The 25,578-nt window shown below is 45.0% G+C and overlaps 1 long non-coding RNA gene across 1 annotated transcript; it reads left to right on the forward strand.

Moving 5' to 3' along the window:
• The first annotated feature begins 17,718 nt into the window (after positions 1-17,718).
• Positions 17,719-24,396, forward strand: LOC144160840 (uncharacterized). The gene is made up of 3 exons (XR_013320406.1): positions 17,719-17,841; positions 19,340-19,448; positions 23,905-24,396. It is a non-coding gene; the product is annotated as an uncharacterized LOC144160840 (long non-coding RNA).
• The last annotated feature ends 1,182 nt before the right edge of the window (positions 24,397-25,578 follow it).

The following is a 25,578-nucleotide window of genomic DNA, read 5'->3' on the forward strand; positions in this document are numbered from 1 at the left end:
CTCTGACGTGCGCTCACGTACACGACGTACACATAGGAGTAATCCACGTAAAGTGCAGAGGCTTGGGAACCATTTCGAAGTAGCTACACGCGAAAACAGGGAATAGTCCGACATGAAGCCGACTGATTCACGGTTGTTCACGTATGTCAAGCCGAGAAAGTGGAGGGGGAGCGCACACCGAATTGCTTTCATGACTACGTCGGGAACATCGACTAGGGATACCGTGATGCCAGTAGATCGGTCGGAATATAACTGCGCCAAGATGGGGATACAGGAACTCGTTTAATTTGCCGCGAAGCGCAGAGGTAGGATGCGTTTCTTTCCGCGCGCGACAACGAGAAAATGATGGAAACCAATTTGCCCGCAAACGTGTTCGACTGGTGTGAAGAATGGAGTACGCTGTAAAGTACGGAGGGAGGCCGAAAGCCGTAAAGAGGTGTCCAGGCGTGGAAAAAATTAAATTTGTGCACTTAAGGATAAAAAAGCGATGTCTTCACAATTAGGAATAAAGTAGTCATAGTTGCCAAGGAGTTCGGTAGAGATCTGAGGTAGACGGGCTATTCTTTATAATGCCGAAGGAGAAAGTAGTCCAGAGGCGAGAGTCATCCCACCAGTAACGACAGTAGTCAGGAAGGCTTTCAAAGAAATGAAAGGGGGCAAAACACCTGGTGAAGATCAGATAAAAGCAGTGCCTTTTGGACGATTGCAGGCAAATTGTACTAGAAAAACAGCTGTACCCGTACACGCAATGCTTATTACCGCGAGTGCACCGGAATCTTCGAAAAAAAAGAACACCATCCTCATCCATAAAAAAGGCGACAAGAATGTCTTGAAAAACTACACGCGCATCAGCTAACGGTCCGTCGTCTACAATGTCCTTACCAAGGTACCCGCTAACAGAATTTCTTCCACCTTAAATTTCCGTCAACCTAAAGAACAAGAAGGTTTCGTAAAGGATTTCCAGCAATAAACAATATTCACACAAAAATTCGGGTGATAGAGAATTACGGTGGGTATAATGAACCCCTATATACAGCCTTCATAGATTATGACATAGCATGTTACTCGGTCGAATCCTCAACAGTCGTTCAGGCGTTACGAAATGAGGGTGTAGACGAGCATTATGTAAATATACAAGGGAATTTTTACAATAGGTACACAGCTACCTATGATCCTTCACAAGGAGAGCAGTGAAATACCTATAAGGAAGGGCGTCATTGGAGAGACACAATCTCTCCAATGTTATTCACGCATGTTCACAAGAAGTACTGAGAACAATGGACTGGGAAAAGGCAGGAGTAAGTGTTAATGGGGGATTGCTCAGTAACCTCAGATTTGCTGATGATGTTGCCTTGCTAACAAACTCGGGGGACGAATTGCAAAACATGCTTACCACAGTGCACACAGTAGAACCATTAGCCGGAAAATATTATACAGAAAACTAAAGTAATGATAATTAACCTCGGGACAGCACAGCAGTTTCGTATAGGTGGCGATGAAGTGAAAGTGGTAAGCAGATATATGTACTTCGGCCTAGTTGTGACACCGAATTGAAGCCATGAGGCAGAGATAATTAGTAGGATAAGAATTGGGGGATTGCGTTCGGCAGCGATTCTGAGATAATAAATGGCAACCTATCATTCTTTCTGATGAAGAAAGTGTAGGACAGCGTCATCTTACCGGTACTCAAGTATAGGGCAGAAAATTGGAGGCTCTCTAAGAGTGTTCAACATACATTTAGGGCGACTCAGCGAGCAATGGAACAGAAGATGATAGGTGACCGTGGTAGATGACAAGAAGAGAGCGGAGTGTGTCAGAGAACAAACGTGTGTTAAGGACATTATTAGTAGATAAGAAGAAGAAGAGATGGACGTGGGCAGGTCATGTAATGCGAAGGTAAGCTAACCCATGGTCATTAATGGTAACAGAGTGGATTCCTAGACAACGAGAGTCTGGCACGGTAGATGAGATCAACAAGTTGGCGGGGAGAAATAGGTCGCAGTAAGCAAAGGACAAAAATAACTGGAGAATAATGGGAGTGGCTTTTGCCCTGCAGTTGGCGTAGACAGGCTGGTGATGGAGATCATGATGATGTTGTTGGAAATCGTAGAGGATGATGTGGCTCCTGGCTCAAGGGCACGAGTATCATCATCATTGTACGTAAGTCAGTCATAGCCATTAAAGAGACGTTCGAGCAGGTGTCCAACAGCTTTATTTCCTGGTAGCTAGACAGCAACGAGGTGGTCGATCCGCAACATTTTCTGCCGAACACCAATTGAAAACGAACGGCTCCCGCTGACGTGCACAACAGGCGACGGCGACGACGAGTTTCACCGAAAAACATCCTCCACAGCACTTCGTCCACATCGAAACCATACCCAGGGAGACAACGCGCGGACCTGAGTGCCTGTCAAGTGAGTAAGCTGGACTTTTTCGCTTAACGATGGGCTGGCTCAAGGCGACACGCGCTGCCAGGCGAACCCAACCGACAAAGATTTTGGCCGAGGCGACAGCACTCATCGAGAGCGGCTGCTCTGACGGAATAGCGGTCCGAAATGTAATGGACAAGCTCATAGCCAGCCCCGAGGAGCTTCGCAAGATAGACGCCCAGGTCGAGGACGCAATTCCTGTCGAGGAGCTGGAAAGGGAGTACGAGTCGTCGGCGCACTACAACGACCAAACGCTCGAGAATCTGACCAGCCTTACATGCCGGCTCGAGGACCTCAGCGTCGGCAGCGCGGTGCCGGCTGACCCCTAAGCTGCGATTAATACGCCACATGCCCCATCGACGGTTCCATCCCACATCCCTGGACCTCGTCTCCCAAGACTTACCATGGAGCCTTTTTATGGGGACGTGTGTCAATGGAAATCGTTATTGGAGCAGCTCAACGGTGCAGTCCACTAGAGCCCTACCTTCAGCAGAGTGGAGAGGTTTCGCAACCTCCGCAACTACCTGGAATGGGAAGCCGCAGCTGCTATCCCCGGACTTCCAAGATGGGGCGTACTATGAGAGTGCCATTCAACTCCTCACAGAGAGGTTCGGCGATACGAGCCGGATATAACAGCGGCATTTCCGAATGCTCCACGAACATAACCAAGTGCCTTTTGAATCTGACACGAAAGCGCTGCGGAATTTATATGACTCAGTTCAGCTGAACATCCGCTGCCCGAGCGTGTCGGGAGTCCGAACGCACAGCTTTCAACGGCCGCTACACCATGTTCTTCAGGGAACGAAAGCTGAACGAACTACGGGAGGCAACTAGAGCAACTCTTGTCGTTCATGCGGATCGAGGTCGAGGCGAGAGAGAGATGTTCTGCTGTGGAAACTTCGACAGATCCAAGTGACCCCCTCAAATGTAACGGCGAGTCAACGTCAGTTCTTCAGGCGCCGCATGCTGCAAAGGCCAAACAAAACAAGTGCTTTTTTGCAAATCGGCAAAGCATTTTGCCGAAGCATGCTATGCTTCTCTGGACATCCCTAAAAAAAGTGTCTAGCAAAAGCTATGCGATGTTATAGATTCACGATGGTGGGCCGTCCATCGAAGGAGTGCCGGCGAAATATATGGTGCAGGATGTGCAAGGGGAGACATGTGACTGCCATGTACGACCCGCACTATGCATGCAGAATGAAGAAAGACCAGAAGCACACTGGCCCGAAATTCTAATTTGCGGTGCAGACGGAGGCCACAAAGTGGTTATCTAGCCACCAGCAAGTAATGGTTGGCGTCCTTCAGACGAAGGTGCTTCGAAAAACAAACACCAAGGCGGATATCCACAACGCCTCCATCACGAAGCTCATAAAAACGTCCTATAGCGAAACCCTGGGTGGAGCTTTGGAACAGCAGTCTACAGCGCACGTTGACGAAAAAGCCGCTCAAGAGCAATTTCGAATACGAACGGTTCTCGTGAAGATTAACATCTCCGTGAGGTCATCTCTTCTGGTTGCCTTCGACAGATGTCAAATGGCAGCTCATCGCTCCGGCGGGACTATCGTACAAGTCGATGGTCCAGGTCAAGGAAAGCAACAGTCAAGCTCAATGACTCATTGCAAGATGAAGCTCGAGGTTCCACGACCGAGAAACGGAAGCAATCAGCAAAAGGGCCGAGAAGGCAATCTAGTCTAAACTGCCCTTATGTCGTGTTTGTGCCAAGAACGGTGGTGCTATGTTTACGCCAGGAGACATTTGTCAGAGTTTAATGTTTTTTCCACATCTGTTTTGTGGCCGGGAGCACGTTGGCAATTGTAGACGAAGATGTAGCTCCTGGCTCGAGGGCACGAGTATAAACATCTTTTTCACAGTTTTCCATCCTGTCCCATTAAAGAGACGTTCGAGCAGGTGTATCACGGCTTCATACCCTGGTAGCTAGACCGCAACGAGGTGGTCAATCCGCAACAGATATCTCCGAATTATCTGCAAAGAAAGAGATTGTCGCTGCACCCCAAGCTTCAACTTGTAAAGCCGAAGACGAAGCTGAACAAAATGATATGGAAGAAGGAGCCTGCCATGAGGGAGCGTAGAGCTCTCCAATGGAAGAAGGGGCTACGGGATACCAGGGTACTCGTGCCGAAGACAAGGACGCCTCAGCGGCTGTCATCGAAGCATACGACAAAATCCTAGAGATGTCAAGGACGTGAAAGATAAGAGTGAGACATCACTGCGTGAGATCGAATGTATCTTCGTTTCAGTCATTTCGAAAAGTGAACACTTACCGGAAGTAATGAAAAGACAACCACCTCTATCCAACGAAAGATTGCTACATGAAGTATCCAGGCACGCATCTGAGTTTTTTCATCTTAGCGAAGTTGGGAAAGCCGAGAAAACCTGGAGCTTCACGTCTGCCTCTTGCGAGGAGACAGCATGACCTAGTGGAGATCCAACCAAACCGAACCGTACATTCAGCTGACAGGAAGGAAATAAGCGATCTCGTCAGGATAGGAAAAACTAACAGAAGGTAAGCAAAAAGCCGGCATCAGAACACCGCTAGACTCCCTTCTTAACAGTCACCATTTTAACGAGATATCAGGAATTTCACAGCATTGACTTTGCCACAATTACTGCACAGATAAAGAACTGCGACCTCCTGAGGCAGCTGGACGCACGGTCTGGTGGTCGTTCGAATTAGCTTGGCGGCCCTTGGCTGTCCTGAGATCTGCAATACGCACATTCACCGGTGGAACGAGAGAGTGGATGGCATTCCCCGGCCGCTGCGCAAAGGTTTACCTTATGAACAGAATACAGAAAAGGTAAGAATTTAGGATTTATTGTTCACCTATAGATTATCCCGGGTGCGAGAAGATGTTAAATCTGCCGCGGGGTACGCGCTAGTCGTCATCATCATCATGTATGTTATCGTGAGATTGAAGCGATCGGCCCTGTTTAGCATGCATTGTAGCGGTCTCGATTTCATCATTCTTCCGTAACATTGATGATAAGCACCACACTGTGTCTTTTCCGCTTGGCTACTTGGTGCGCCTGTCAACGTCTTTTCGCCGAGTTGGCCATTCTGCAGAGGTGATGCCTCGTTACGCTGGACCTTATCAGGTGCGCTGACAGGTTACGGATATCATATGCGAAGTTTCTCCCACTCTGCCCTACATATACCAGGTGCCTCCGTCGTCGGATAATTTTTGGTTGTCTCGCCTACTGGACATCAACCAATACCCACTGTAGAATCTATCATCATCAGCGTTGTACCGACATCACCATCATCGACGCCTCTGGACCTTGCACGATCGGCATGCGCTCGCGCTACTTCTTCTTTTAAGTCGCCATTAAACCTTCCGACCGCTCGGTCCCTCTCTCCCTTGTCTCTCTCTCCTTCACCGGCGGGAGTAATTTTACGTGATTCTGCTTGCGAACAAGAAACTTACGAAGAAGTTGCAACATTGCGGGCTGCTGCTCGGTTTTTGAATCGAGAAAGAAAAGGAAAACGTTGATATGCCGGCTTGCGAATGGTTCCCCAAGTCTGGGGTGACAGCCACTCTTGTAAACAGTGAAAATATTGTAAACATACTTTGGTTTCACCCCGACAATACTTTTTATTTCTGATGACATTTTTAGAGGACATCAATACGAGCCCTGTAGCGTTTAAACATTAGCCAAGGTATGGTAACGGTTCTTCTCTCTCTCCTCCTATTTTGAAAATTCAAGCTATCCCTTGGACACATAATTTCTTCGTATAGCGGAACTTTTTTTCGTATGTGTCGATATAAAACGTGGGTAACCCTTGCATTTATTACTTCTTTGCTGGACCTCTTTTTAGTGGGAAAATACTTCTTGTAAAGTATAAAACATTTGTCGATGAGCACGTTGTACAATGCGTCTTGGGGCGGCAGGAGACATAGGTCCACATTGGTGAACTACGCGACACATAGCTCCGGGTTTGTTGGGAGCGCTGAAGACCACGTCAACACCGGCACGCTCGGAATTGTTTTTTTACATACCGCAAAAAAGAATACCGGGAAATCTTCGACGCTTACGGTATTAAAAAAAAAAGATTGGGGACCGATTTCCGCAAGCCTTAGGTTTCTCATCTTTACAATGAGTTGGGTGATCTCGAAAATTTATTTATTTATTTATTTAAAATACCTTACAGGATTTACTACGGAGCATAGAGTAAGGGGGAACATAGGAACGAATGCTAGTGGGTGAAACTAATGCCACAATACAAATCAGTACATTCAGTGGTTGCGCAAACGACAAGGAGGGGTTTCAAGGCACAACAAAAATTTCACAGTCGCAAAACAAGCACAAAGAACAAAAACAGAATTGAAGGAGGTTATAAAATGCTGTTGAGGAAGATGTATCACTAATTGCTCGCGAAATTATTTATTTAAAGAGAATTAAAGATAATAAAAGATTTAAAGAGAATACTGGGACTCTAATAGCTTTCACACCTGGTGCAACTTGGATTACCTGGTGTTTTTGTGCCCCGAATGCCACTTTCCCAGCGAATGAAGGTCGCTTGTTAGTGCGCGCCTTGCAGGTCTCTTTTCTTTTCACCAGTGGTGCCTGGCGCCTAATCTGTTTACATGAAGAAGTACCAACTAACTCGATTCGAGGCATTGATTTAGTCCAAACTTGGCATCGGTGCCGTGCAGGCGAGTAGACCTCTCATCGACTTCACAATGAAGGCACTCGAGTGTGGATTTCGTGACACTCTCTATTCTGTGCGTAGCCCTTAATCCCTGTCCTTTAGGCTTTTCACCAGCCACATGACTTTTGTTTGCCTCCAACACATTTCAACATCTACATAACACACCCCACACAGGCCAAGCCCTACATCGAGTAAATCACTCTCCAGCGTTTCCCAGTTGTCAATACAGTTATCTATGAGAGATTTTGTGTTTAAGGTTGCCTCGTCAAAATTCATATCTAAATCGTGCAGCTTTTTCTGAACACGATCTATAAAAACCAGTATCTTCTTCCAAAAAAACGAGCAGTAAAAGACGCTTTCAAATAAACTGATTTTTAATCGAAACCAACTTCCACGTATCGCAAAATGTTTTACCATTGTTCACGGTGCGCTTCTTACCGACTCGGTCCGAACCTAATGCAATAATACTTTTTGTCGAACTTGGGCAGCGATCATCTGGATATACTCGTTTTTGACCCGACACTGAGCAACCTGATCAATCTTCGTGATAGGATTGGCGACAATGCGGAGCCCGAGCTCCCAAACATAACCCGGAAGCAACCTTGGCGATGCGTTTTAAAGTGCAGGATAGAAACCAAAACGCTGGCCTTGGGAGCCCCCGTCAAAATCCGGCAGATGGGTTCCCTATCTGTTTACCAGGCAGGGAGATACGGGACTTCGCTCGGTGTCAGGGTAACTCGAGCTAAGAAAGTACCTCCGTCCCCTGCTACTATACTATGGCATATGGTGATTTCTAAAGCACCCCAAACGTCATCGGTCCCTGAAAAAAGGCCGCACCGCTGTAGCATCCCCTTCTTATTATAGTATCTGTGTCCCTGAAGTTAACAACTACTCGCGTTTCGCGTCATTGAGTCCCTCAAAAAAGAAAAGCTTGTCAATTCACAATCCGTCTTCATTACTTCAATATTTCCGGAAAGCCTAATAGGGCCGTCATACAAAGCTAATAAACAACGAACTGGTGAAGTTGGTGTGGAAGTCACCACTCAGCTCAAGGCCACCAAACTCTATAGCCAAGACCAAATTGCCGATGTGGACATTAAGGTCACACCCCACCGTGGATTCAACAGCTCTCTGGGCGTGACCTCGCAGCCAGATCTTGCAAACGGGACAGAGGTCGATCTCCTTGATAGCTTGCGAAACCAAGGGGTGACGCCAGTTTGGCGCAGTACCATCACAAGAGAAGACAAGAAAATGCCCACTTGGCACATAATACTCACATTTGACTGGCCCACTCTTCCAGACCACATCAACGCACGCTTCATCCGGTGCTCCGTCGGAGCGTACATCTCAAAACCACGGCGCTGTTACAACTGCCAGCACTTAGGTCATTGGTACTAACTTGTGTCGGGCTCACTAACCTGAGCCAAGTGCGCCCAACACGAACACCCAACTGATAACTGTCTTTCAAATAAATTTCTGTGCATCATTTGTCAAGGACCTGATACCTCATATTCGCGAAGTGCGAAAATTTCAAACAAAAGAAAAAAGTTTAAACATCAAGGTCACCCAAAAAACGTCACCAACCCAGAGGCGAGAAAATGGTTCGCTTCTTTCCCCCTGGAAGGAACGCCGACGCCGCTCGCCGGAAGTCTGAGCGGCATCTCGTTTCGGCGGGAACCCAGTACCGGGAGTCGGATCTTGTCCCGTCCACCCTCTCATATGGTTGCCTCAGGCAGCCCAACCCATCACCACAGCGCTTGCAGAGCCAGCAGCGGCTGTGGTAGAAACAGTCACCGTCCGGACCAATGCTCTTCTGGCCCCTCCCCACTCACTCTCCCTGCTCCCAGTGGGGATGAGGAAGCGACGGACACCGGGGATCCCGCATCAGCCCCCACATCAGCCGCACTGCCCGCGCCACCTGTGGTGCTACCGATACCTTCGGCACTAGCTGTTCAAGAAACAAAGGGCGTCCGAACGGCAGCCAATTCCAAGGGTTCTGTTCCATCGCTCACAGCTCGAACTTCCGGGGATGACATGGACGTAGTACCTTTCTTCTCTTTGACGCAGCGGAAGGAACGCGCCCCTGCATTCAAACCTGTACAGAGTCCCAAAATGCTCCCTCCGAGAGTGCAAGCCCCGAAAGATAACTAAACAACTCACTCCAGTAGCTCTGTATACTTCATAATGGGGACCGAAAACATTAAACAATGGAACTGCAGAGGCCTCCATAAGAATCTTGATAGTGTGTATGAGATGCGGCATGCTAATCAGCCCATTGTCATGCGTCTCCAAAAAAGAGAACAAGATTCCAAATAATTTTTTAATAGGTACATGGTATTTATAAAGCACAGGGTTGGCTGTACACACACTGGGTGGTGTGGCCATTGTCGTCGGAAATATTTTGCATTCCACCCTGTCAATTTGAATACTGTCCTTGATGCTGTACCCATCTGCACAACAATGTTTAATAGGTTGATAGCGGCATGCTTCATTTACATTCCCATTCCACCATATCTTGCGCTTGAGAGCTGTCACTTCGAGGCGCTGGTTGCAACTTCCCAAACCTTACATCCTCGCACGCGACCTGAATGCGCACAATTCTCTTTGGGGCTCATTTCGCAGAGATGCCTGCAGTCGTCCGATAGATATGTTTTTAAAATCCTATAGAGCATGCCGTTTCAACAAAAAACAGCCTATATACCATAAAATCGGACACAATACATACTCATATCTTGACTTTGTTGTTGGTTCCGCCGTTCTTTTTCTTTGCCTTGAGTGGGACGTAGGAATGGGCCCGTGTAGTAGTCAACACTTCCCCTCTTAAGCAACATATATAGGTAAAGGTACATGCAGTCCAATTTCTCAAAACAGGTTTAAATATTCAAATGAAAACAGGAGTAAACACACAGATACATCTAAAGTACAGCACACAGCCAGAGCAAACTTACGTCTAGACGAAGCCGCCCAGCACCTCATGGCACTCATCCTCGATGCTGCCAGGAAGTCTATTCCCCAGGCCTCCGATTCCCCGCGCAACCCAAAGGAGGCCCTGGTTAAACGAGGACTGCAGGTGAGCATGAGAGGGCAAGAACAAGGCGTGGAGTGCCCTTTGCCGGTACCCCACACCCAACAGCCTTGTATCTTTCAAGCGGGCAAGAGCACTTGGGAAACGCGTGTGCCGTGAGGCAAAAAAAGCTGCCGCTGGGCCGTCGCGCCAGTGGCAGCGGCAAGGGGGATACGCTCCCTTTCCTAGCGCAGCTCGCAACCGCAGCGCCGCGGTGGCGAGAGTCACGGCCGGGCGCCTTCTCTCCACGGCCACGGCTGGGAGAGACGGAACTGAAACTAAAGCGTGGCAAACTGTTCGCATGGCGACGCAGTGAAACATCCCCCTCGCGAGGGGCACGATCAAATGCAGAGCATTTCCGGGGGCGCACGACGTTAAGTAGTTTGCGTTACGTTAATGTTGTTGCACTTGTGGCAACTGCTGACGAGAGAGCGCTCGTCAGCAGTAAAATTGGCAGCCTCGGGGCACGTTGACTCCGAGAGAAGGGAGAGAGTGTCCTTGAAACGTGCCTGGGCACGCTATCGAATGTTGATCGCGCGGATAGCGAAACGTCTGAGCCGGGCACGTCGAGGCGAGCGATGCGGACAACTACGGACTCCAAGAACGGGTGACATCATGAGTTAAAGAAATGCTCTGCATTTAAAAGGGAGAGTTGGCGTACCTTCCTCATATGTAATAACTCATACACCAACGCTCACAAAGTCTGGACACGTATACGAAAACTCAAAGGACAACAAGCACAAAGACCGCACCTAATAGTACAACAGGAGACACACTGAATAATCAGGCTAACAAGCTCGCACAGCACTTCCAACAGGTGTCCAGTTCAGTACACTCCACCAAGACTTATATAACGCACAAGAAGTCCTGTGAGGAGGGTTCGGGCGGGATAGTAATAAGTCGAATTGTTCTGATAACACTCCTTTCCCACTTCATGAACTGAAGATCGCACTCGGTACTCGTAAATCTTCAGCCCCAGGCGAAGACAATATTGCATACCCTATTACACAACACTTACATGCAAACGAACTTGAAACACTGCTTCACCTCTACAACAAAATATTTCTTTCAGGCGCCTTCGAAGGCGAAATTAGCTGTACAATATAGAAAACGTAAATAGCAGGAACGCATAATATAAGAGTACACAGGTTGTTGAGAGTAATCTATATGAATATAATGTACACGAGTGCTACCGATAAGACGTAAAAAATGAAAATATTTTATTGTAAAATTTGTTTTATAACCTATAGCACTGTAGTTATTCGGTTTTTTGACATTTTTTTCCTCATCTTTACCACAATTTGGCACAAAAAAAAATGCTCTGAGAACGGACATTTTTAGGTATACACCAAGCCGTGTTTGGAAGGCAAATCTGTGGAGGTTTCTATAGAACTCATCTTTACATTTGTGCAATGAAGGTAAGGAAACGGCGAGGGCGAATACGATTGGTTCACTGGCCCCAGGAATTTGTAAAATGAATCTGTGCCAGGGCGTATCCTGAGTTTGCTTGCAAGACGACACTTAGATAATTTAAACGCAGGGCTCTTATCATTTTCCTAGTTGGACAAATGTGAAGTTGAAAATTTAGGATTGTTAATAGATGTGTTTTCAAAGTTACCGGAAGATCAACGTCACAGGCATTGTTCTACATCAGCTTCAGCTATTCCCTTGGTCGTTTGCTTCTCACAACAATACATTACGCTTATGTCTTTTATAAAAAGGCCTATACAAAACTTTAAAACTCCTTTGACTGTGTTATGCAGTACCATAAATACTTGTTTTCGCATTCAGTTTTTGAAAAAAAAAATAACATAGTGTTAGGAAATTGCCATAAATGAGCTTGCTTGTAGTTTCATTTCTGATGCGAGTTTACTCATTCTTGTAAGATTTTCTTGTGTCAGTTTGTACAATTTTTGACACTGAACAAGTGCGCTGAGAGGGAAACTGGAGAAGGGACTAACTAGAGCGCTCACGAACAACTGGATAACTATTTATTACCAGCGTATGTATACATGGATAAGACGGGACACACGACAAAAACGTGATCTCGTTAAATTGTAGCAAATCCGAATTCCGAGAGGAAGTTGGAATATGTACACCCTCCCCCTGTGGTATACGAAATTCCACTTCTTAGGGGAGAGAGTAGGTAGACCAGAATATTATATGCATGAATGAGTGCGTGTTTGCACAATGCGCATTGGAAAGGGCATCAATCTTGACACACGTAAGAAACACGAGATAAGTTAATGCCACAGCAAGTTAAAAAAACGTGTATTTTGAACGCTATCGAGACACTCGGTCACGGAAAATATTGGAGGCATCAGTGATTGGCATTCGGGGGGAACAATGCATCAGCACAACATCGATACAAAAAAAGGGAGGTCGCTTTTCCAGCCAGCTGAATATGACGTGCTAAATAGCAGGCTGGTCACTTCCAATTTGAATGTTTTTTTTTTCATCGATGCAAGGTTATATCGCATACTTTCCGCGATATTTTGTCCTTGAACAGGTGCATGCTATCGCCCTGTATGTTTTGTGTTGTCTGTGCATTTCGTCCCTGGCAAAAACTTGTTGTCCAGCTGTTCTTCAGCGCTGTACCTAGTCGGTTCTTCCGTCCCGGTCTTCGTGCTGTTTTCGTGTTAAAATGTGTCCTCAACAAGCCCAACCTCCAACATTAGGCAATTTGTACGATAGCAATGCATAAAGTAGTACCGAGTACATTTATTCACTTTATGTTTTACGTCATTTCTAAAGTCTTTGACGGAATGTATTTGCCATCAGCTGCCCTAATTTTCTTTTAGTATTTTCAACATGTAAGTTTTATTTTATTATCTTGTTCTAATTGCTTGAGGTGAAGCCAAAGATATTGCAATTGGATGACTAATGTCTGGCTTATAGGTTAGCAAAATGTTTATGCAAAGAGAGCGAGAGCATTCTGGCCTGAATGTTCAAGAGATTACTGCTATCCCTTCAGCTTGTGTTCATTACGGGAGCCATTATTATAACAATGGAAATATCGATGGCAAAATATATTGAGTGTTTCACTATCATCTCTTTCTTTTCTGAAAAGTAGCAAATGCTGAAGCGGGGCTTTTGTAAGCCATTTTAATACCTGCTCACGTGTAAGAGCGCGTGATGGTATACAGAATCAGCATGCAGATTTCTTGAACATGGGAAGTAGGATGAGTTATGCAAAGGGTTGCTTTATTAGGATCTCACTAGCTGCCCTCCAGGCGTCATTTTAAGCAGATAAGGACGGGTCCATCTTTTGTCGCTTATGGATACTACAATAATATCTTTTTACAAGAATTACTGCATGTCGACATCTTTTTGTCTAGAGAACGCCTACAACCCATTTGCCACTACAACATTGTGTGGAACGCAAGCTATTTTGTTGTTTGTTGATATTAGCCGAACAACCTTGAAAGATATCTGCCTGAACAAAAATGTGGAGTTGGTGATGCTTCTGCAGTGATCACACTATACGTTCAAGAAAACTACGTTTGCGATGGTTGAATGCTTAGGAGCGCACTTTTCATAGGGCAGGTGTACGCAGCCACACAACCTCTGCCAACCGATTTCTCCACTTTTGGTAAACGTTTATATGAGTTTGCGTTCTTGTAACCTAAATGAAAGTTGCAGGACCAACTCGCCCATTCCACGGATGTAAACTTGGCGGAAAAAAGTGTTTTTGGACCAAGCCCTATAAAAACATCTCCGTCTTATTTTCAAAGAGATGTATGGCCCTGAGTATGCCGTTCAGCAAGATAAAATAGCAAATACAGCCAGGAAACGCACCGCATTTTTATACCTTGCTAAGTCTTCCGTTTGTTCCAATTAGAAGTATTTAAAATAACATGTATAAAGGCAATTAATTTTTTTCTGTACGCTCCTACGGAGCAGATAAGTTGTGCTTACTGTGCCTTCACAACACTTCGGCTAGGACATCTTTTGATCATAGTAGTTTCCTATAAGTGTTAGTTTGGAAAACTGGCTGACAAATGTTTTACCACGTTCTCTACTGTTGACTCACTTTTTTGTGACGAGCTCTCCGAGCAACCCCGCGCCGTCTACCACACATATATAGGGTCCAAAATAAGCTATGAACGGTCGTTTATTATTAATGAGAACTCGAACATTCATCTGTATTTGAAACCGGCCACCTACTGTAGCGTAATTTTGTGATTCTTCAAGAGCAGACATACGGATCAGACACAAAAACCGCGTTCATAACCCAAACCCATTCAGTGGCGACGCAGTTACACCTGGGGAAATAGAAAAGCAAGCGTTCTCATCTTCCATTTCTACGTTTTCTTGTAGTGTTACTTATCTGATTTCTTTTGATTTAAATCTTTCGCTTGACCTTTGTCAGCAGCATTGGAGGCGATGGGTGAAAGAAGTTGGAGGATGGTTTTGATTGATTTAAGAACTTTTAATGGGCTTCAAAAAAAGAATGGTGCGCGCAGGCACCAGATGCCATGGTTCCCTATTTGCGGGACCCATATGTGTCCTGTAATTCTTCTCCTTGAGCAACCAACTGTTGCTGAATGGCGAGGTCAGAGCTGGACAGTAAACTTTCCCATCGCTCGAGCGGGTTGAAATTGGGGGAGGAGGAAAGGGTGTAGGGGGTGTCTTGAGTTTTTTTTTGCGCTCCCCAATAATGTGCGCGAAAGTGCCGTCTCCCCGGAAGAACGGCCATGTGTTCTCGAGTTAATCAGGGTACATTTTATGCAGGAGCACGGGGTGTGCGAGCAACCCTGCCTGTAAGCGTCACAGTATCGTCTGCTGCCGTGTACTAAGTTGCTTGTGCGGCTTCGGAATCCTCGTTTTACTTTCTTTGTATCAGCGGACTATCTCGTTATAATACGTGACGGAGTGCGGTTGCTCTTTCGCGGCCCGGATGGCAAGTTCTCGGGCATAATGGCCGGCGGTGACGTTGCCTTCCACAAGCGAGTTAGTCGGTACCCACACGACATTGGTGACTAGTCCCGGTGTTGAGGAATGTTTCTCGATTATAGTTGCTGCCGTGGAGGAGACGATCCCCGTCTGATAATTTGCGAACGCTGCTTGGAGTCAGTAACCACCGTGCTGACCAACGGAATGGCTAGGGCCCGAGCTATGGCTACCTCTTCTGCACGGTCGGGTCCGTAATCTTCACCGACACGCAGGTATTCAACTCGTCGATGTCCGTACGGCCACCACGGCTGTTAATTATTGTTTTGGGAGTGAGGCGCCCACGTACGGGACATGGGGGTCCTCCTCCAGCTTCCGGGTCAGGGCTTTGGCCCGCGCCGTTCGCCTGCTTTCGTGCCGTTCCGCTGTGTGGTTGCGCGGTAACGGTTGGGTTGTTATGAAGTCATGCCATCCCTGAGGGAGGGGTGCCTCTTCCGTCTGTGGTTGAACCTGCAATCCTATCTTGTGTAGGACGGCTTTTCCGCGTCTGCCCTGCCCAGACGATTTCGCTGGTTCGAAGAGTTTGCTTCGAGGATTTTGTCCGTGGTGTTGAGGGTGCCGATGTCCATCAATCTCTTTGTTGACGAGTACATTTTCAGACCCGTGGCTATCTTGGTGGCTTTACGCATCGTCGTGTCCACCGCTTCCTTGTCCTCCTTCGTTAGTCGGAGGTACAGGGCGGAATAGATTGCGCAGGACACGACGAACGGCTGCACTAGCCGCCGGGCGTCTTCTTTCAATCCGCGGTTGCGGTTTGCCACTCTACGTATCATGCTTGCGATCAGTTCCGTCGAGTGTTTGATCTTGGTGACGGCGGCTGAGGCTTTTCCGTCTCCCCTGAGTAACAGGCCCAGCATCCGGATCTGTTCTGTCGGTATGATTTGCGTGCCGTCGGTGGTTACTGTTACGCTTGGGGTGCGTGCTTCTTTGGCCTGCCCGGTTGGACGATGAGCAATTCCGATTTCTGCGAGCCGCAGCTCAAGCTGCAGGACTTGGAGTATCCATGGACAGTCTCCTCCGCTCTCTGCAGCACTCCTTCCATGCAGGCGTCAGAGCGCGCGCGGTTGGTCCACACCGTGATGTCATCAGCGTATAATGCGTGTCTCACCCCGTCTATTCGCTCGAGTAATAAGGGTAAGGTAAGGAGTGCTAGGTTGAACATTAAAGGCACAGGAGCGACCCCTGAGGGGAGCCCCTGTCGTCGACCTCCACGGGTTCTGACTGCTCCTCGCCAATCCTGATCATTGTCGTTCTTTTGGTTAGGAAGTGTGATGTATACGAACGTACGCAGGCCGCATCCCGTCGTTCCTAGATGGGGTTAGTGAGTGTCCCGAATAAATGCGGGCATGTTTTCTAAGTTCTCAAGCAAATAAAGAAAACGAAGAGCACCATATTGTGTTGTGAAATCTTTTAGGGATGGCTCCACTGCCCCTACCAATGCAGTGGTGGCCTCGCTTTATGAGGGATCAGAGCATGGGCCTTAGTTCGATGGCCCTGCTCGACAGGGCAGTTCCATAGCTCCTTCTTTAGTTCACAAACACGTTGTCTGTGACGGGATCGGCGCGGTTTACAGATACAATCAAACTGGTATAGATGTGTGGCAACACCAGGCAATGAAAACGTCGAGGCAAAGAACCACGCATATTTTGAACACGTCAGCAGCTGATGATCCAGGGGCAGCTATGCCTGGCCGAACGCCCAGAGTTCCTGGGAGCACTGACTGCTTGCGACATGGTGCTCCTGCAGTGAGCCTCAGAGTGGTGCTTCGTCGTGTTCGTCTTAGATGATGCTGCTACAGCAGGCCCCCCTCTAGTGGCGCAGCCATGGAGTAAGCCGGAAGGATACTTTTGGAGGTCGTCATGTAGGTTTTGTTGTCTGATGCGACTGGGGTGCACTGTAAACGCAAACTAGCCGGAAATGGAGTTTTAATAAATGTAATTTGCCCTGAAAAGTACTTATAGCAAAAAATGTACTCCCTAGGCATGGTCTAAACAAGTGGACGAACCTCCATGGTAGTACCGTTGCCCATCCGTGTAGCAAAAGGGAGGATTTAGAACGACATAACACCATTTGTGAGATGGCGTTCGGTCCCTTGTAAACAACCACGTCCACAATAAACTCCCCATCTGGGGTAATCATCTCAAGCGGGCGGTCGCCATGTTAGTCTTGTGTTGTTTCCGTGTGTCATCACTTCAACCGTGGACTAATGCTAATGAGAACGAGAAAGCAGGACGTGACAGTTGCATGCAGCTACAAAACCGATACCGTACGTATACCCGTATATTTGCTTCAGCCAGCGCGATCACAAGCAGACAGCGCGGCCGTGTTGTTTCAATCTGTTTATTTTGGCGGTAGGTGTTGTCAAGCTCTGCTGCTAACAAAGAGACAGTTCTCGCCGTTGCAAACAATTGCAATGTTCATCTGCTTCGCTTGCTTGCGCATATATAGACAATTGAAATTCTCGTGCCAGCGCGCCAACGCACCCGACTGCAGCGACTCAACTTGCCCTGGCGGCAAGTTGTAAACATCCTCCGTGCTATCAATGCAGCGCGGCCGGTGACTTGGTGCAGCCGGAGCTTCAAGCGCCTCGCCTTGTGCCACCATTTTTTCTTATTTGAGAAGGACTAGTAGTGCCATTTGGTGGAAAGATTTTTATGTGCCCCTGTCACACGACGAACGGCCGCTAACAACATTTGGATACGGCGACAGCTGTGGACAGCTCGCTGGTAAGTGCTCTTTCATCAGTCGATGCGTTTGTCAAACGTTTGGATAGGGTTAACTGCGAAGTACCCGTGCCGCACACAGCACGTACACGCACAGGCAAAGATAAAAGCGCACACTCGTTTTATTGTACTTGTTTGTGGCTTTTGGGGTATGCATTCGCATTCTTTTGTAGGCCGGTTTGTAACAGGGCATTCGAGATGAAATCGTTTGTCGCGCGCGGCGTCGTTTCAAAGCAACGTGACAGTTACTCAGGTAGCCGAATCGCCTCCGACAGCGTTGCATCGTCGGGCCCGGTCGGTGAATATTGTGGGACTCTGTCTCTCATATGCATCGAACTGCTCGTGTTCTTTTTAGGTAACTGCTCTACTTTGTAATATCTATTTGTTAACGCTCCTGATGGCTTGACTGTCCAAATATAAGTCTTTGTGTTGTTTTCGTTCAAGGCTCTGACTCATTCTTAGCGCTCTGGTCGGCGAAAGCCGCAGATCAGACAGCCACCCCCTTCGAAAACTGTGCCCCGTAGATTCGGTGGGGTTGTTTGCTCGCTTGAGTCGACTGTTCACATCTAACAGCGTACCCTATTAAGGAAACGGTGACATGCGTAAAAGATGCTATGAGCCTATCGAAAGATTAAATGCATATAGTGTGGACCACGACGGCGACGTGGTTACAAACCGAAATGTTTTTATTCCCTTTCGGATGATAATGTGGGGTCTGTATACAATCGGGGCCCGTCAGTCGCCAGCTAAGGCCACTTAATTAAAAACACAAATTCATGCCCTTATGGAAGAGAACAGAGTTTGCCGTAGCATGACACAAGTCTGCCGGGCATAAAAAAGGATATTATTTTTTTACAAGAACAATGCACACACTCTTCTTTTGTTGGTAATAAATTTGTCATAATCAATAGTAAGACCATACACAAAAATTACTCGATTCATCGGACACCCGCTTTTGACACGGGGCTTGCAGCTCCAAAAAGTGCACTGTGGTTTTGCGTGACGGAAACTTCTACAATCACGGTAAATTAACTAAGGCAGGTGTGTGTGGCATGCAGCGTTGGTAAGTTTGCGAGAATAGCGTTTCCATTTCAGCTGTTTTTTTTTGTTGCCATGCAATCACAAGTAATTTGGTGCCATGAACGAGGTTTACGTTAGCTAACAAGGCTGTAGTAACGGTTGCGTCTACAAATGACCTTATGCACCAATCACGCTTGTCAGCTCGGTGACACAGAATATTAGGGTGTCAGAATACGGATGACTGAGTCGCCTAGTTTATTACTACTGTAAAAAAAAGTGTTTTCTGACCCAGTGAAGGACTTTCCTGTATGACTAGCTGTGTTATGACAAATGACCATACTTGATGAGAAAAGCCGTAACAAATTAGCGTTGGATGTAACACCAGGAGGGAAATAGGTGGAGGTATCTGCAAGTATAACTGAAACAGTGGGTGCCTGTCCGGCATGAATTCATTATTTGCTGACACGATTTTCTTCTGCAGATCCTGATACATGATCGAGTTGAATGACTTCATAGATCTTAAGGCAGGATAGGCTGTGCTGTACAAGGCAAGGCTGCATTCGGAAACCAAGTTGGCCCCTCCAGCAGAAGTGAGTATTGCCACGGCTTGCAACAGCCGTCCAGCTCGCAAAAGCTGCACTTTTTCTATGAAAGTGAGCCACTATGGTAGGGGAGAGGCAGTGTAAGGGTTTGCATCTTTAACTGCGTGCCCACTCACTTGAATAGATGCAAGCTGGCATCTTAAAGCAAGAAACAGAAGTTAACAAAATCATGCAATACCAAAGTGTTTTTCAGTCAAAAACAAAAACTAATCTATCAACCTACAGAGACTTGCATTTTATCTTCACTGTCATTTAAAGTTGTGCTCGAGTATATTGTGTGGAAGTAATATCTTTTTTATATCTTGTTTGATGCGGTCTCAATCACACTCGCTGCACAAGAAAAGGCAATCACTGAGCTTAGTTCGCAAGTGTGCAGTCTTCAGGCACAGATGAAAATTAAGGACAAAGAGATAAAACAGTTTAGGACAGCTCTCAGCGACATGGAGCAGTACCCCAGACGGAAAAACATTGAGGTGCATGGAGTCGCGGTCACAGACAAGGAAGATCTTATGAGTGTTCTAGGGGAAATTGCTGAAAAACTAGAGGTGCCCACACCCACTGTCGATAGCGTTGAAGCTGTGCACAGGTTGAGGTGTAGAGAGGGTAAGATACCGGCAATCCTTGTCAGATTTCGGGACAAGACAGTCTGCGACACTTGGGCAGCGAAGAGAACCAAACTCAGGGAAGAAGGCATTTTTGTGAATGAAAACCTAACGCAGTACGTTAGACAGTTGATGTGGGCTACGAAACTGAAAGCACGTGAAATATCTTACAAGTTTGCCTGGACACGAAATGGCAAGGTCTTCCTGAGGGAGAAGGAAGGAAAGCCTGCCATTCGAATAAAATCTGAGGAAGACCTAATGCAGCTGTAATGGCTACACGAACATTCCAAAATTAGCGTGAATGGCACTGTTTTACTTAAGGTGTGATGGTACAAGAAAATTGTTGCAAGCATTTCGAATTACTTCATGTAAACATTAGAAGCCTTAGAAAACACTGGAACGAACTAATCGTTCATCTAGCCGAAAAACAGCAAACGCAGGTTGATATACTTGTATTAACTGAGACTAACATTGACGAAACGTCGTGTAAAACATATAAAATACCTGGTTATGACTCATACCAGTATTGCCGCGACGGTAGAAGGGGTGGTGGAATATTAGTATTTGTGAAAAAAGAACTTAATTCTGATCAACTAAGCATTCAACTAACAGAAGCAGAAATTGTAGCAATCAAAATATCGTCGAAAGACAATATGTTTGTACTGTGCGCGATATATCGACCACCTTCAAGTGAAGCTCGCAAATTTCTAAATGAGCTGGAATCTTTACTGAAAAAGTTGGATTACGCAACAAACCTCATAATTACTGGAGACATCAACATTGACACCTTAAAGATATCCAGGCCTATTACAGGGGAGTATCTTGATATCCTATCGCAGTTCTCATTAGATAACGTAATTTCGGGAGTTAATAGAGAAGAGCACTTGAAGGATGCGCTAACAAGGTCCTGTATTGATCATATTATGTGTAGGACAAATAATCTAACGCCGGTATCGGGCATCATAGCAAAAAAATTGGCGGATCATTTTTATGTTACGGTAGCTTTACTAGAAGACTGCGCTACAGAAGCCGTTAGAAGTGACACACAGTGCATAAAAATAATTGATAATAAATTAGTAAAAAAATATGTACAAGAGTTCGACTGGACGAAACTGATAACATCTGATCATATAAAAACATATGATCTTGTAGTGAACAAATTTAAAACAATTTATGTAAATTCGACAAAGACTGTAAAGATTAAGCAGAGGAAAGCTGAGAATAAATGGATCGATGATGAAATCTTGGGACTGTGTCACTTAAAGGATAAAGCCTGGAAAAAAACGAGACAAAAACCCGACGATTCGCTCCTAAAAGCGGAGTTCCGTACTCTTCGTAATCAGGTGACAGCGAAAATTAGATTAGCGAGACGGAGGTATTTTGAACGAAAGTTTGAGCAGGCGAAAGGAAACCCCAAATAGCTCTGGAATTCCCTTAATGACCTAATGGGGAGGAATGTGACTAAGAAAGCAGACACGATAATACAACAATGATTTGGCAATATGGAGGACTCAAGAACTCTCTGTGATGCGTTCAATGCCGGATTTGTGGAAGCTCCAACGAAGTTAAGGGCACAAATTAATACATCCCGGCTCGACACATCTAAGCTTCCAAGTATTATAAACACAGCTATATTACCAGAATTAACACCAAACGATCTATTAAGTATTGTAGCGACTATATCTCCCCATAAGCCCCCAGGTTTTGATGCCTTAAGGCCACGCGATAATAAGGAAAATATTGATAAACTGAATTCTGTAATTACTTTCATTCTTAATGGAATTTACACATCTGGGCAAATTCCAGATCTTATGAAAATTGCTGTAGTACGTCCAATACATAAACAAGGTTCTAAAAGCGATCCAGCTAATTACAGACCAGTTTCAATTTTATCTGTCCTATCACACATAATGGAAAAACATATTTCGGAAATTATGGTGACGTTTTGTGCAAAATATTCAACTCTTTCAAAGACTCAGTTTGGATTTACTAAGAACAAAAGTACCATTTCCCTCCTTGAAGAATTTAATGATGTAGTCACTGCAGCTTTGGACAGTAATCAAATAGCACTGGTTTTATTTCTTGATATGACTAAAGAATTTGACACAGTTGATCATGCAGTACTTATTAATAAGCTGAAACTAATGGGTTTTAGGGGTAAGTTTGCCGATTTCTTTGAAAATTATTTTAATGACAGACAACAAGCGGTGAAAATTGGTGACACTATCGGTAACAAAATGACTGTAAGGTACGGAGTTCCTCAAGGCTCTACTATCGGTCCTCTACTTTTCAACATTTATACAAATGACTTAAGTTCACTCTCTTTTTCGTCCGATCTGTATCAATATGCAGACTACACTGCGATAATTTATGTGCACTCTTCGTACGAACATGCCGTTGAAGTTATGCAAGATGATATAAGCAAGCTGTTAACTTGGATGTCGACAAACTATATATTTGTAAACCAAACAAAACCTAAAATCATGTGTATCAGAAGCCCTTACAAAGTACTCTGTCCAAACCTCGATATTTTTCTACACACAAGAGACTGCGAAAACTGTTCTTGCTCACCATTAATGTATGTTAAGCATATAAAGTACTTTGGTATTTACATTGATGATCATTTAAACTGGGACGAACAAATTACGCAAATATGTAAAAAACTAAGGGCTGTGTCAGCATGTATTTATAAGCTTCGGGACGGTTGCAACATGCAAACCCGATACCAAGTATACCAGTATTCAGCTGAAAGTGTCCTTCGATATGGAATAACAATATATGGGGGCTGTACTACTACCAGGCAAATGAAAATAAATAAGATTCTTCACAGAGTGTCCACGAACATAGTGCATGGAACACGATTACATGACTTTAAAACTACCGAGGTAATGAATGAATTGCAGATGTTAAATTTTCACCAGCTATGCAGCTATATTATCCTGACTACTCGATATTATGACACCGAATATAAATCACCCGTGAAAAAGGACCGGTTACTAAGACAAACCGAGCGATACTACATCCCACGTGTTTTTACCAGGGATAGAAAGAGAAAACGTGAATATTATGTGCCGTTTTTGTTTAATACTCTTCCTTTGGAAGTAACTAACATATCCAGCCTAAAAAATGTAAAAAACACTATAAAGAAATGGTGCCTTCTTTCTTCATAACGTGCTAGGACACATTTCTTGTAGATAACAATGAATTGTGATTGTTATTGACGCGTGTGCAAAATGCATTGTTATATAGTACCTTCGATATTACGCTTTATTTTTCCGTTGCTTGTCTTTTTCCAGTTTTCGCTTTGTTTTTTTGTTTTCCTCATTGTTTTCCATTCTTTCCTTTCTTTTTCTTTTTTCAACCGTACCAGTCCAGTACGCGTTTATCTCCATAATACCGCTTGTCCTTTTTTTTTGTCACGTTCTTTACCTCTTTTTATACGTCAATGGCTGCTTGTCATCGCGATCCTTTCTTTTTTACGCTTTTTTTTATCTTTCTCTGTTCTCTTTCCACAAAAAGTACTTCTACTGCCCGTCTGGTCGGGTGCTGCTGTTCTGCCTGCCTTCCCACAAGCACTGCGTGCTTAGGAAGGCAAGGAAACCCTTGTACCACTATGATGTGCAATAAACTATCTATCTATCTATCTATCTAAAAGCCACGACGGTTAATGTACTGGCACTTGGTTTTATGAAGCCTTTGCATTCCTAATTTAGGTACTGGAATTCGCAGGGAACCTGGCCTTACAATTTTATTACTGTACGGAATTAATAATTTCATTTAACCATAGTGTCTGTTTTGAATTTTACGTGTGGGGCATTTTTTTTTCTTTTTTGCTTTTTTAGGCAGATGTTCCTCTGACTCCCTGCCTGCATTCCGTGAACGGGGAAGTTAGCCTCCACATCGATGGCCAGCGTGTCTTGACTGCATCATCTTTACTGGGAGGACTGTGTAGTCTGTTTGCATCATTCTGGATTTTCAACATTCAATATCCCAAGAAGGCACACAGAGCTCTAACGTTTGTGGAACATCGCTTTTTGGACCTTGCCTGCGCCAAACCACGTGTGAAGGATTTAGAACTAATTAACTTTTATTGCATCAATATCGCTCACTAATATTTGTTTTCAATCCTGTAATCATTGGATAGTAGTCAAAAAGAATTCCGTATTATATTTCTGACTTTTTCTTTTTTCTTTTTTTTTTACTGAAAAGGGGATATTTGGTGGGCCGTTCTGTATGCTCATAATACAGCTATCTTTCAGTGAAGCAATAATATTAACAAACTAATTTAACTTGAAACAATTATCTAAATAATATTGGCAACTGGTGCGAAATGAATCAACTTAAAATTATGCGAAAAACACGAATTTCATGGATTTTTTGTTCTCACTCTAAAGAAGCTGTCGCGATACCACCCATTCTGTTCTATATCATTGCAATTAACCCGTCAGACTCGGTCACTTTTCTTGGCGCATTTGTGTCTTTATCAAAACGCACTGGTATTTTCCGCAGGATATTTTTCGTTCTTTATATTACTCATTTATCGATAGCCATCTCACTGCAGTCTGTCTCCTACATTATTTATCTCTTGTGCATTTACCACCTACAAAATGCTTGTTACCTTTCAATATCAAATCGTTGTACAGCTCTCGCTTATTTCACGACAAATTGAAAAATCGTTTTGTTGTTGTAAACCACTGCAACCATTTTTTCTTCACTTAGTGTACTTAGTACTGATGTGTACTGATAAGTTCTGATAAATACTGACGGGTTCTCTATCCTCTAGTATTATATAATGATTTCATTTACCATGCGGTTGTGTTTGTGCCTATCTGTTTTTCAAGTATTTCCAGTTCTTGTATTATTATTGTTTCTACAATTTGTTCAACTAGCAGACAGCTCTCGCTCATTTCACCACCTACTGAATTTTTGTTTGTTGTTGTAAACCACTGCAGCCATTTTTTTCACTGTGTACTGAGCGCTGATGCGTACTGATAAGTTCTGATAAGTACTGACGCGTTCTCGATCCTCGAGTATTCTATAATGATTTCACTTACCATGCGGTTGTGTTTGTGCCTATCTTTGTTTTTCGCGTATTTCCAGTTCTTGTAGTAATATTGTTTCTCCGTTTTGTTCAACTAGCATCGTACTGCTGTCTTCAATTCCTAACTGGCGTGTTATTTAGCAATGTACCATTTGTGATTTCTAATATGAGGTCGCCATAAGTATTTATTTCGGAACCTCCTTGTGTACACCATGTACCATGTAAACTTGTCTGCGATAGTTCGTTTGAAATAAACCTGAAATCGAGAAAAACCTCGTGAAATCAGTACTCCCGCAGGGAACTAGACATTCTCCCTTGTGGCCTTGAAAACCTCCTTTCGGAAGGCCTACAAAACTCCCCAAGCTTTCGTCAAACTCCATTGAAAAGAAGTAAATGCTTCCCTTGAACCTTCTAAAAACGCCCCTAAACTAACATAAGTACTTCCAAAGGGAGCCATATTAGGCTCCTATTCAAC

Source organism: Haemaphysalis longicornis, unplaced genomic scaffold (genome assembly GCF_048455015.1).
Source record: "Haemaphysalis longicornis isolate Haplotype H1 unplaced genomic scaffold, Haemaphysalis longicornis Haplotype H1 scaffold_11, whole genome shotgun sequence".
Classification (NCBI taxonomy): Eukaryota; Metazoa; Arthropoda; class Arachnida; order Ixodida; family Ixodidae; genus Haemaphysalis; species Haemaphysalis longicornis.